The sequence below is a fragment of the Schistocerca nitens genome, chromosome 3 (assembly GCF_023898315.1).
Source record: "Schistocerca nitens isolate TAMUIC-IGC-003100 chromosome 3, iqSchNite1.1, whole genome shotgun sequence".
NCBI classification, from domain to species: domain Eukaryota; kingdom Metazoa; phylum Arthropoda; class Insecta; order Orthoptera; family Acrididae; genus Schistocerca; species Schistocerca nitens.
In genome coordinates this window covers 630,076,919-630,091,241 of record NC_064616.1, presented here as the reverse complement: position 1 = coordinate 630,091,241, position 14,323 = coordinate 630,076,919, and the positions used below count along the sequence as shown (strand labels likewise).

The 14,323-nt window shown below is 40.8% G+C and overlaps 1 pseudogene; it reads right to left on the bottom strand.

Annotated features, from left to right (window-relative positions):
- Positions 1–8,094: 8,094 nt before the first annotated feature.
- Positions 8,095–8,212, bottom strand: LOC126250347 (5S ribosomal RNA; annotated as a pseudogene).
- Positions 8,213–14,323: the final 6,111 nt, after the last annotated feature.

The window sequence follows — 14,323 nt, the reverse complement described above, 5'->3', positions numbered from 1 at the left end:
AACTAACCTAAGGACATCACAAACATCCATGCCCGAGGCAGGATTCGAACCTGCGACCGTAGCGGTCTTGCGGTTCCAGACTGCAGCGCCTTTAACCGCACGGCCACTTCGGCCGGCTTCTTTTATGAAGGCATCAGGAAGCTTGTACAACGATGGACCAAGTGCGTTGAAACGCAAGGAGACCATGTCGAAAAATGATGTTGTTGTAAGATTCCCATTTGATTACAATAAAATTTTATAACTACTTTGCGGATAATAATTGACTTACCCTCGTAATCATCTGAATTATACCTGGATCTAAATAACAAAGTGACTGACGTCTAGCTCGTCACAGGGCTACTAACATAGCAACAGCCAATCAGAGAACACGCTTGACCGCGCTTCGTGTTCCGTTCACCGTTGTTAAATCTTTTTGCTACTGCAGGTAGCGGCTACTCTAGTCAGTTGTAGACGGCGCACGCGGCCAGTAACCTAAATGGTTGTGGTCTGTTTCGTTGTGTGCTTTGTTTCCCTGTGCGGCGAGTTTATTTTGCGCTAGAGAACGTCTGAAACTTGTAGTGGATGTGTGCAAAAAGTGTGGCTGCTAAACGGAAAGTTCAGCGATCTACTCAAGTTTTGCGTTTTCGGTGCGGGAGTATTTCGAGGAGGAGAGAGACAATGGTGCAACTCTATTGCCTCTAACGAAGGTAGTCGAAAGAATTGCAGACGCCTTGGAGATACGCAAAAATACTGTCATCACAATTTGTAAGGAGAAATACTGTGCAGAAGGGGAAGAGCCTGGTCCATCCAAACTGTCTACACCCGGTAACAAGAGAGGGACAGAACCTCGCTTAACTAAGTTGAACTCTTTTCAACAAGACAAGACATTTATGGATATTACTAGGAAAACGAATATCCAACTATAATAAAGCTGTGCGTTTCTCTTCGCGAAGCTGAGATGTTCAGTGGCAGCAGGAAGTCTTCGTTAACGGTTGTCAAAGCTCTTGGTTTTCGGTTTAAAAAATTAATGGACGGAAAATTAGAATGGAGAGTGAAGTCACATCGTGTCACGGTGCTGTCGATTTTTAAGAACTATCGTTAAAGTGCTGTTTGAAGACAATGTGTGGCTCGACGAAAGCTTGATAAACGCCGGTCATTCTGTGAGAAAACATTGGACACATGGTAGCATATGTGGAAGTTCTGCTGTTCCAGTGGGAAATGCAAGAATTATGTCTTGCATGCTGTAACTGCATCTTGTTTCGGACCTACGGGCAATTACTGGAAAACTTAAATGGGCCGTTTGTCATTGTAATGAATAATGCTCCATACCATTCAGTTATTAACGATAAAGCTCCAACGATGGCAACGCAAAAAGTCGAATGGCTGAAACGCCATAACGTGAAAATTCAGGACAATTTATGTAAGGCGGAGCTCATGGAAATAGTGAAGAAAAGTAAACCACAGTTTCAGCAGTATGTTGTGGACGAGGTAGGCAAAGAACATGGCCACTGGTTTCTTATGCTTCCACCAAACCACTGCCACATTAATGCCATCGAAATGATTTGGGCACAGATTAAAAATTACGTGGTAACAAATAACAAAAGCTTCACTGTGGAAAAACTTGAATGACCTGTTAGAGGAAGCAGTGGCACAAACAACGCCACAGAAGTGGTGAAGTCTTGTGAGCAACACAGAAACGGTTGTTAAAGAACCATGGAAAAGTGAAATGAGTGTAGAACGAGAGTGTCGTGGAAGAAAGTGATTCTGAACTAATTGACATTTGCCTTAATTCGTCTTTATTTTTGTGTTTGTGTGTCGTATATTTGACTGAATGGTGTATACAGCACTTACATAATAAATCTCATCTCATTATTAAGGAATACTCCTGTGCACAAGTATGACACTCTGCATGTACACTACACTGATTGGTAACTACTGAAGCTTGGTAATTGTATTGATATGAACGATTCAGAACCATTTTAACAATCGAATACAACTGAACGTGATTCATTCTGGTTATTGTAAAAGCAGTGCGTGTCCCGTTGCTTTTGTTGACATATACAAATAATATGAATACGCTATCGTTTTATACACGGCAGTGCGTTTGTTAAGCCACAAGGATATAAAGATTCTGTAAAGCGAACTCAGTACCACACATGAAAAGGTGGTACGAGAAGGTAGTCCAGTAAGGAACCGCACAGCTGTTGCTGCTATAGCAATAATATATGCGCACGCACCGGCAAACCAACAGTATCGCCCCCTTCCACGCTCAGCTGAGCTTCGCTGTCAATCACTTTGTTATTCTGAACCAGGTTATAGGCAATAGTGAAGTATTAGTGAAATAACGAACTATATTGATAAGGGAAGTATGAAAACCGAACAGAAAATTTATAATTAGTAGTAACAGTAAACCTAAGCCGGCCGCGGTGGTCTAGCGGTTCTAGGCGCTCAGTCCGGAACCGCGTGACTGCTACGGTCGCAGGTTCGAATCCTGCCTCGGGCATGGATGTGTGTGATGTCCTTAGGTTAGTTAGGTTTAAGTAGTTCTAAGTTCTAGGGGACTGATGACCACAGATGTTAAGTCCCATAGTGCTCAGAGCCATTTTTTTGAACAGTAAACCTAAGAAAACAATTGATAACATCAGGAAACTGTCTGAGGGAAATTATTACAAAAATGAACTATTTCATTGCGAAATAAAGACCCAAAAGTAAACACACAAATAAGGGGCAGCAAGAATTGACATTTTCTTAGCTCTTAAAGTACAGGCATCCGAGTTTGTCTGCACTGCATACTGATCTTATCCCGTTTTCGGTCTTCACCATTATCCGGCCATCATTTGCCCACGCATTTTGCAGCCCAAATGTCTAGATCGCACTTCGATATTTTTAGTATTTCAGAGGTGAGATCCTCCCGTATTGTCATACCTCACTTTGCGAGTTACTTCTTCCCTCTAAAGAAGTCAGGTCTTTACTTGTTTGACACAAGCTTCACTGTTACTGATCTATGTAATATGGATTCTGGTAATTTATGGACTGACTACGACAAGAAGTAAAAAAAATAAATAAATAAAATAAAAAGAACACGAATACAGAGTGTTAGAATGTTTAGAGGAGATAGTAAGAAACACCTTTCTTATGTAATAGAAAAAAATGGCTCTGAGCACTATGGGACTTAACATCTATGGTCATCAGTCCCCTAGAACTTAGAACTACTTAAACCTAACTAACCTAAGGACATCACACAACACCCAGTCATCACGAGGCAGAGAAAATCCCTGACCCCGCCGGGAATATGTAATAGAATGCATCGTTTCGTCGCTGGGTCCCATGAAGATTTGATGCTACTGATGTCCAGAGAATGTTTTCAAACGCCCGAAATTTTAGAAATTTTGCTCAAAATATCGTTTGTTTACGTTAATACATCGACCACTTCATTTCCCCGCACAAAAAGAAATCTGCAGGACCGAAGTCGAGAGATCGTGGTGGCCTCTCGCATATCCAAGAATTGGTGAAAACATTGTCTAAACGTTCTCCGGTATCAGCGGCAACGTGTGGCGAGGTCGCTTCGTTTTGTAACCATAAACGTTGCCTGACAGCTAGTGGGACATCCTCCAATATTTCCTGTAGTACTTCAGGGAGACTTCTACGGTAATTTCCTCCATCTAGCTTGTTATGCAGATGGTCCGTCCCAGTAAGATGCTCGTGTGCAAAACCAGCCCACATATTTATGGTAAACCTCTGTTGAAGGTGGAACACATGAGTTGTGTTAGGATTCTCCAATTCATAGAGATGGCTATTGTGGCTGTCGAGTATTCCTTCCGTTGTGAAGGCAGCTTAGTCAGTAAACAAGTCACACGTTTGGAAGTCAGATATGTTTAAATTTCGTGTAGAAACCATTGGTATAATGCCACGAGCTGGGCATATTCTTCAGTTGATAGGTCTTTTACCTTCTGATATTTGAATGGTTACATGCCCGACTCGTACAGGATGCTGGAGGTATTTAGTTCCTTGGCTATAGATCATGAGCTGGTGTTGGGATTGCCAGTAATTCACTGTAACGCAGCATCCTGAAACTGAACAGTTCGCACACTACGACATCTACAAGATTCCCATCGGTATGATCTAAGAGATCCTGTTTCATGAAGATGCATATCGACCCTTTTATATGTGACATGATATGGTCACATCCTCCCTGGTAATCGTTCTACATTTTCGCACCTTGTTTTACTTTTGTTAGAATTTTGCATTTTGCCTCCCAACACATGAGATGCATGTAGATAACTTGGTTACAGTGTAGTCAGCCATCAAATACCTGTAAACATCAGAGTAAACTTTTATGCAAAAGTAAAATAACATAACATAAACATTAATAATGTAATTACTTATTCGGGAAAGTGGACACTGTTAATAGTATTCAAAACGTACCCTTTCTAATAGCAAAATGTAATTGTGTTGAAAATCAGATTCCATTGTCAATGCGTTGCATAAGAAGTAGTAGAAACAACCGTGAATGTTAATCTGATGGGAGAGCAACGTCAAACCCTCTAAAGGATCCTACGAAGGAAACGGTGCTCCTGTGACTTCAGTGCAACGTAAAAAATAGTGTTTCATTTTATCTTCTCTAATAATTCTAAGGATGTGTGTAAGGAGTTTTTGTAGTTGCTGTATTTGCACCTACCTATCACTTAAAACTTGTACCGCAAATATTGCGGAAATAGAACGTGCTGGTTCAAAATGGATCAAATGGCTCTGAACACTGTGGGACTTAAATTCTGAGGTCATCAGTCCCCTAGAACTTAGAACTACTTAAACCTAACTAACCTAAGGACACCACACACATCCATGCTCGAGGCAGGATTCGAACTTGCGACCGTAGCGGTCACGCGGTTCCAGACTGAAGCGCCTAGAACCGCTCGACCACCCAGGTCGGCTAGAATGTGCTACTGATGTGCGATCTTCACAGAATGGATTGGCAGTCAGAGGCTCGTATTGTTAGCCAATAAACAGATAATAATAACGCTTGGAAAGTGTATGTTTCGTGCAAACAAATACTTTTTTTAATGGAACAATGCCTACTGACATTAACAGACTAAGAGTAGGGTAATTTAGAAATTCCGTGTTGTTCGTTGCAGGATTCTAGTGCGAGTTGTTTACGAGATATAGTGTTTTGAGAAGTTTCTACACCGACACTTATTTGTGCCATTAAAACTGCGTACTTGCTAAGTGCTTGTGTGTTCCTTCGGTGTACTGCGACTTGCTAGTCAGTGTGTGACAGTCCAAGCAGTAGCTCGTGACAGGACGATGGGACTTACCAACGCTGAAAAAACCGAGATGCTCCTGGTGCTTGGAGAGTATAGGAAGAATGCAGTTCGTTCTGGTACAGTGTAAGGGGCACGATATCCCAACAGACGTCACTCACCTCGGCAATTACTTATCAACCTCTTCAAGCAGTTACGTGAAACTGGTAGCGTAAAACCTAGGTAACGTAACAGAAGTGGCGACAGAAGACAGGGAAATTAATGTCTTGCTGCTGTTGCAGTTGATACAAACGATAGTTCCCACGCAGTCGCACTAGCAAATGGCGTGAGTCAAGCGAGTGTCCTACGCATTATCCACCAGCATAGATTCTACTCCTATCACATATTTCTCCGTCAAGAGCTGCATGGTAAAGATTATGAGAATCGTGTTAATTTCTGTACATAGGCATTAAGGTAGGATACTCTAGTCTAGATGTATCATGTATTCGTTTAGTGATAAAGTGACAGTTACTAATCATGGCCAGGTAAACCGCCAAAACATGAACTATTAGTCGTTGAAAAACCCCGTCGAACCCAGGTCGAAAGTCAGCGTCCATAAACTTGTGGTGTGGGGTACTGAACCATCAGTCAATAAGCTCGTTTTTCAGAGACGGAACACTGAATGCGCAGTTATCGAAGCCTCCTGATAGACCATCTTCCACAGATGCTAGAAGACGTTCCTCTGCAGACTAGGATGAAGTTATGGTACCAGAATGACGGCTGTCCGGCCCATAGTGCATGAAGTACTACTGTATGTCTTCACGATTTGTTCCTAAATCGTTGGATTCGACGCAGAGGACTTGTACTTTGACCGGTTAATTCCCCGGATTAGACGCCTGTAGACATTTTTCAGAGGGGAAAGCTGAAAGACGCTGTCTGCAAGGACAGACCAGCTACATCCTATGGTATGAGACGTCGTATTACTGCAGCCTGTTCGGACATCTCCGCTGAAATTCTAGCACGTGTGCGCCAGTCGATCCATATCAGACTGGAAGCGTGTATTGCTGCTACCGGTGGCCATTCTGAACACAACCTATGATGAGCAGTTGTCTCGTTATTGGACAGAACACGTATAACTGGTGTATGCACTTGCATTGTTCCTTAGTTTGTGCTACCACAGGTCTTGTACAAGTGTTGGTGTGGGAACTTTTCAAAATACGGTATCTCGTGAACGACTATCATTACAGTCCTAGAACAAATATCACTGACATTTTAGCTAGTTAACGCCAATAGGTATTGTTCATGTAAAGAAATGTATGTTGGGCCAAAAATACACTTTCTAAGTATTATTACAACACCTGACTACCAATTCATTCTGTGAAAACCACACGACAGTACGTTCTACATTTCCACAATACTGCGATGCAAACTTTAGGTGATTCACCATATATAGAGGGCCGCGTAACATGCGAAATATTTTTATTCTGTGTAATTAAATTCTTAGCTGGTACATGAAAATGAACAGTATTTGTAGCAAAATTTATATTTTCAATGTTTATTTCAGGTTATATTCGAAAATTATTGATTTGTAACGGGAAACAGGAATATTGTAGCAAAAATAAAAAAGTATACATATTTATTATCTAGCGCTAGAAAACGCTATTTCCTAAAAAATAAGTAAAATTTAAAATAAACGCAAAAGGGAAACATATCAAACACAGCTCCAATGCTACATCGAGCTTATGTGAAGCATGTTTCTCTTGTTCACAAACAACTTTCGCATTTATCGGTAGTAACAGGAAACTCTTGTCTTTGACGATGATGAAGGACGTTGTGAGTATAAAATAACAACAATAATTACATAGATTTTTATGTTTGTGCATGTGGACTGTACTTGAGTCAGAAGTAATTGCATTGATTACATGAAGTCGCAGAAATTATGAAATAAACTAATTTTTGTTACTTATGAAATACATCTATATCTACATGGATACTCTGCAAATCACATTTAAGTGCCTGACAAAGGGTTCATCGAACCACCTCCACAATTCTCTATTATTCCAATCTCGTATAGCGCGCGGAAAGAATGAACACCTATATCTTACCATACGAGCTCTGATTTCCCTTATTTTCGCATTCGGAGGAGAATGTTGGTGACTGGAATTTCGTGAGAAGATTCCGTCACAACGAAAAACGCCTTTCTTCTAATGATTTCCAGCCCAAATTTATGGCTTTTAGATTAGACTAATTTAACGAGTTCCTTTACCACTCATGTGGATGACCTCACACTTTTCGTTATTTAGGGTCATCTGCCACTTTTCGCACCAGTCAGATATCTTTTCTAAATCGTTTTGCAGTTTGTTGTGATCTTCTGATGACTTTATTAGTCTATAAACGACAGCGCCATCTGCGAACAACCAAAGACGGCTGCTCAGATTGTCTCCAAAATCGTTTATAAGGAACAGCAAAGGGCCTATAACACTACCTTGGGGAACGTCAGAAATCAATTTTATTTTACTCGATGACTTTCCGTCAATTACTACGAACTGTGACCTCTCTGACAGGAAAACACTATTGGGTTTCTACTAACTTCCAATCTGTTCATTAGGGATGGTATTACCACTTTACACTGACTCCAGTATGCCTTACGTATGTTATAGGAGCAGCAGCAGCAGCACTTCGTCTTCAGGCCACAAGTGATCCATCGGGACCATCTGACCGCCGTGTCACCCTCAGCTCTGAGGATGCGGATAGGAGGGGCGTGTTGTCAGCACACCGCACTCCCGGCCGTTAAGATGGTTTTCTTTGACCGGAGCCGCTACTATTCGGTCGAGTGGCTCCTCAGTTGGCATCACGAGGCTGTGTGCACCCCGAAAAATGGCAACAGTGCATGGCGGCTCGGATGGTCACCCATCCGAGGGCCGGCCACGCCCGACAGCGCTTAACTTCGGTGATCTGACGGGAACCGGTGTATCCACTGCGGCAAGGCCGTTGCCCATGTTATAGCAGTAACTGTTATATAATCTATATATCAGAGATGTCTGGTAATCATCTGAAGGTGACTGGTAAATTGATCCAACTAGGTATTTGTTTGTTTGTATTAAACACTGCTTTCTTTATCAACTAACGGTAGTTATAAACATGAAATAGCGTTATAAAATGCATGTCTTAAAAATTTAAATAAAGATAAATATAAGAATATGAAAGGGTTATTGCGAGTTAAAATTAATTTCTTGCTGAACTTAAATTTTTTCTTGTAAAGTATATTGTTCTCTTCTCTCTCTTGCTTCACTCTTTCAACAGTCTTCGAAGCAAATCAGAGGCGGACTGCTAGATTTGCTACCGGTAAATTTGAGCAACACGCAAGTATTATGGAGATACTTTGAGAACTCAAATGGAAATCGCTGGCGGGAAGGCGACATTCTTTTCGTGCAACACTACTGAGAAAATTTGGAGCACCGCCATCTGAAGCTGACTGCAGAACAATTGTACTGCTGCCAACATACATTTCGCGTAAGGATCCCTAATATCTGATAGGAGAAGTCAGGGTCCGTACGGAGGCACGCAGTCGGTTATCCCTCGTTCTGTTTGTTATTGGAACATGAAAGGAAGTGACCAGTAGCGGTACACAGTTCCCTCTGCCACACTTCTTACGGTTTCTTGCGTAGTGAAGAAGTGGAAGTAGATGTAGAAGAACTTGTCGAATTCATCCCATGCAGACTCGCTGCTCTATTGCGTTTCAAAGGTGGACTAACAAATTATTAAACAGCTGGTCATCAGGTTTTGATGATTGGTGTTCCCCCCCCCCCTCAAAAAAAAAAAAAAAAACAGTAACGACACTATGTAATCTGCTGTTCATCGGATACTCATTGATGTTAGCCGGTCGAAGTGGCCGTGCGGTTCTGGGACCGCGTGACCGCTACGGTCGCAGGTTCGAATCCTGCCTCGGGCATGGATGTGTGTGATGTCCTTAGGTTAGTTAGGTTTAACTAGTTCTAAGTTCTAGGGGACTAATGACCTCAGAAGTTGAGTCCCATAGTGCTCAGAGCCATTAGAACCAACTCATTGATGTTATTTAGGTGTACCATTTGATTGTACTGAAGGGGACACGATTTATGAACAATAGATGGATATGCTGTCGTCATTGGGAACCTCTCCGCTATGTAGACACGGTAGCTCTCACATTTTGTGGGCTGCTAATGTGCAACTGCGTAGGGTTTAATAGGCGTGGCATTCACGACAGGAGCTTGAACATTTGCCGGATTTTCTGTATACAACATAGTCGCCGTTGGAGCAAGCGTATTTTTAGGCGCGAGAAATTTGGACTGGGCCTGACGGGAGTACTCCATATGGCAGCAATTAAGCGCTCGACAAAGGAGAGGCAATAGAGTAATCAAAATCCGCAACAAACGAATTTTAACTTCTGTCTGCTATAAAATAGGAAAAATGTAGCCAATGTCTGTAGACAGCAAGTGGTTACAGCTCTTCCAGTTTTACTGCACAACAGACATGACAAGATTAAAAATTACGAAAAGATTTTTGCGGATTATTACGTGACCCTCGAAAACAGTCACGCAACTCCCAGGAATTCGTCACTTCTGGTTTAAGAAACTGTTGAGTAGAAGACCAGTCGTACGTATTAAATGAATTCTGACGTTTTACAGTTGACTCGTACATTTAATTTATTTGCAATTTACTTTCTTGTCCTTCCTCTTTAGGCCGTATTATTTTCTCAGGGTCTTTTGTCGTTCTTCCTGAGTTCGGTAATACGTGCTTCTTGTTCAATAGAGAACGTACAGAGTTTCGACCGTATGACGACGATGCGCTAGCTGGGACGGTTGACTGACACTGATTTATTGTTGTAGATAGTTCGCCATTTTTGCGAGGCAAATACCCAACTCGAATGGCTACAACCGAATAAGATAATTTTAAAATAACGATATGTCTGTTCTACCGCCAAGCAAGGCCTTTTATCTGTATAACTGTGTATCTGTGTACAGTCGATCTGTCTATGTTAACCAACTTAAACTACATGTCTCTGCAGAACAACATCGTGTAACAGACAATTATGATCGACAAATTCACAAAAGTCATAAATGAGGTATTATTTGTCGAAATACTTACAAACATATTTTCCAAAACAGAAATTTCTCCATTGTCGTACAGTTTTCCGTTATTCACCATCGAAGTAAAAATTCTGAGTTCCAGTGAAATGATTAAAACACAAGAGAATGGAATGGAATGCACGCTGACGAGGGAAACGTAATAACATCCTACGTTAACGCATAGAGAGAAAATAAAGCCACCCGTTTTTAACCACGCAGAGGGACATGCTAATAAAAGTTCAAATAAAACAATGTACCTGTGTCGGTCATCTTTTAGTTTCTCCCACGGCGCGTTTCGAGAATTTATACTCTCATCTTCAGATGGAAAATAGCGGTATTTCGTTACATGTGTACCAGCTGTATGCAGTTAGTTGATTGTTTGTTTTGGTTTCATTTTGCTGCAAAGAGTACAACAGGCACTTGTTATCGTCATATGGCACTAAGATTATTCATTTGAAATGCTGATATGAAGGTATGACGATAACAGGTGCCTGTTATACTTGTTGTAGCAAAATGAAACCAAAACAAATAACTAGCTTCGTCCAGCTGGTACACATGTAACAAGATATCGCTGTTCTCCACCTGCCACAGATGAATTGTTTTATTTGAACTTTTGTTGTCAAAACAGTCGCATTTTCCTTAAAAAATATGCAACATGGACGACATAAGGTAAAGGAATAAGCTTGCTTTAGTATTTATTGTATCACAAGGGAGTATTTGTCAGCCGTGCAGGATATTAGCGAACGGGGCAGTGATTTGAATTACCAGCATGCCCGGGATTCAACGATTTTGAGAAAGATTTTGATTCTGCTTCAGTAACTTCCATTAGACTACAACAATACAGTAAGAAATTCAGAACTGAAACAGACATCAGTGAAGGAGATTCAACATCACTTTGTTAATACAATATATCTAAAAAAATATTCCTCTGATAACATGACATTGTTTGGGTAAAGAACAGATCAACAACGAATAGAAAAACTTGACAGAGTAAGTTTAAAAATGCATTACAATAAAAGAAAATCAGTCACTCACCAACATATCGAAAAAATAATAGCCCAGTTTAAGAATGAGGTCAGAGAATCAGTAGAAAATATTTTATATTTAGGTAGTTGACAACAATGGCTGGAAGGACTTGCAGAGAAGTAAACAATAGAGTCAAAGTATTCTGGAGTACTTTTGTTGAACAAAATTCGGATTGCAAACCTTCCAACGTGTCTGAAAAAGACAGAACACAGTCAGCACGTCTTACCAGTTATGACTTACGGCGATGATACACAAGTCTCCAATGTAACACCCATTCAGTACGTGAAGAGTGATCAGCGAACAATGCCGACATGGTTGTTGAGGATTACTAGGACACACACACACACACACACACACACACACACACACACACACACAGTCACACACATGACGTAATTACGGCCCTTAATGAAGGTGAAGCCAAGAAGATGACGCATTGCAAGATGCGTAAATGGTATTAGTAGACAAACGGAAATGATGTAGATGCATATAGCTCAATAACGTGATCTATGGCGAAGTCCGTAAGACATCTTTATCCTACTTGTCAGATGGCTACTGATGAGTTTGCATCCTGACTTACAACGTAGTATTCCAGGTACACCAAATCAACGAATATCAGACAGTCGCCTCTTCCGAAAATTTCTATCCCGACCTCTTCTCCCAGTGTGTGAGCAATTTTTCGAGGAAAATACTAAAAGGCAGCAGTGGCATTTGTGTTCTAATCCAAGATCTCTTTCAGCCTCTTTGAGCGGTAAACGGTTCTGAAACCGTAGCCATAAATTTACTTGTGATATCGTATTGATGATTTTTCGCTGGATTACACAGCTAATATTTTCAAAAATCCCGAGATCTTCTATTTGACTGATATAATTTTGTATACCAAACAAAGGATATTCCTAAAATTATTACTGTTGTTTTTCTTGATCTAAAGATGTACGTCTATTTGTGCATAATTCAAATGTGTGAATTCTTTCTTTCAGGGTACGTACTGCAGTCCTTATGTACGTCACAGAACCACTGGTGCATATTGCAATCCCTGTCTACGACACAGAACCACTGTATCTTCTACGAAGGTCAGGCATGTCATTAATCGAAAATGAAAATACTATGAGAACGAATACCATTAATAAATTTTCTAAATTATGGAAATATTATTAACTCACATTCTTCTGAACTTACGTTTACATAGTGCAATGTGTCTATATTTGAATAGTTTAGGATATATATAAGTTAGACCAGTTACTTGATTTTATGTATTTATGTCGACTAACAAGCAACTGGTGTTATACAAATTATGCTGATGACTTTTATTATTGTCATTATGTACAATGTTCCAGTCTTATATGCGTGATCATAAGTTTACGCTCACTTGATAATTATCGTTGTATTGTGATGCTCAGCAGTGTCAAAGCATTTTCATAAAATATTGTCCTTGGCAGAACTTTAGCTTCTTTGAACTAGTATCAGTTATTAAAGTTTATTTGAACAGGCTTTACCATGCCTTACACGAAAATCAATTGAGTGTATCGCAACCGGGCACAATCTATTTTTATTTACACTATCAATTTTGAAATTTTAAACCTCTATCATCAGGTGGATTTATGCCATTTAATAAGACATGAGTGTGTGATGTGTACGAGTATTACTGTTGGGTAAACTGAGTCACTATCTAATAGCAAGGGATAAAAAACTGAACAATATATTAATGCAAGGCTCAAAGTTTTATCGAGGTTTTGACATCGAAGAGTCGAAGATGAACAGTGGTGCAAATTTTAATACCTTCATTAGTCACAGTATCATTTCCATTTTATTTTTACGTCAGGTCTTTCTTTTTCCATATACTTATTCCAAGATTTTCATAGTGAGAGCTCACAGATACGTGAGTGGCTCGAAGACTTCTTAAATAATAGAATCCAGTATATTGTCCTCGAAGCCGAGTGTTCAACAGAGACAAGGGTATCGTCAGGAATGCCCCAAGCAAGTGTGATAGAACCGCTGTTGTTCTCTTCATACATAGATGATTTGTCGGACAGAGTGGACAGCTGTCTGTGGTTGTTGGCTGATGATGCCCTGGCGTTCTGTAAGATGACCAAGTTGAGTGACTGTAGGAAGATACGACTTAGACCAAATGTCCAATTGGTGTGATGACTGGCAGCTATCCATAAATGTGGAAAAATGTAAGTTGATGCGGATGAGTAGGAAGAACAAACCTGTAATGTTCGGATACAGTATTACTAGTGCCCTGCTTCACGCAGTGAAGTCGTTTAAATATCGGGGCGTAATGTTGCACAGCGATATGAGATGGAACGAGCATATGAAAACTGTGGTAGGAAAGGCAAATCGTCGACTTCGGTTTATTGGGAGAATTTTAGGAAATAGTGGATTACCTGTAAAGGAGACCGCATATAGGATGCTGGTGTAACCTATTCTTGAGTACTGCCTGAGTGTTGGGAATCCGTAGCAGATCGGATTGAAGAAAGATATCGGACCAGTTCAGAGGCGGGCTGCTAGATTTGTTACCGGTAGGTTCGAACAACGCCTAAGTGTTACGAAGATGATTCGGGAACTCAAATGGGAATACCTGGGGGGGATAGACGATGTCCTTTTCGATAAACACTACTGAGAAAATTTAGAGAATGGGTATTTGAAGCTGACTACCGAACGATTCCACTGCCGTCAACATACACAGCGAAGGACCACCAAGATAAAATATGAGAAATTAGGGCTCAAACGGAGGCGTTCAGACAGTCATTTTTCCCTCGCTCTATTTACGAGTGGAACACGCGGAGAAATGACAAGTAATGGTACAGGGTATCCTCCGCGACGCACGGTACGATGGCTTACGGAGTATCTATGAAGATGCATATAAGTAAGTGGATTACGTCGCGACATTGTACCTAGTATTGCGGTGCGACGTTTTTCAGTAGACTAACTCTCTTCGTTTCGGCAGAATCGTGATGTCATCACCGTTTACTG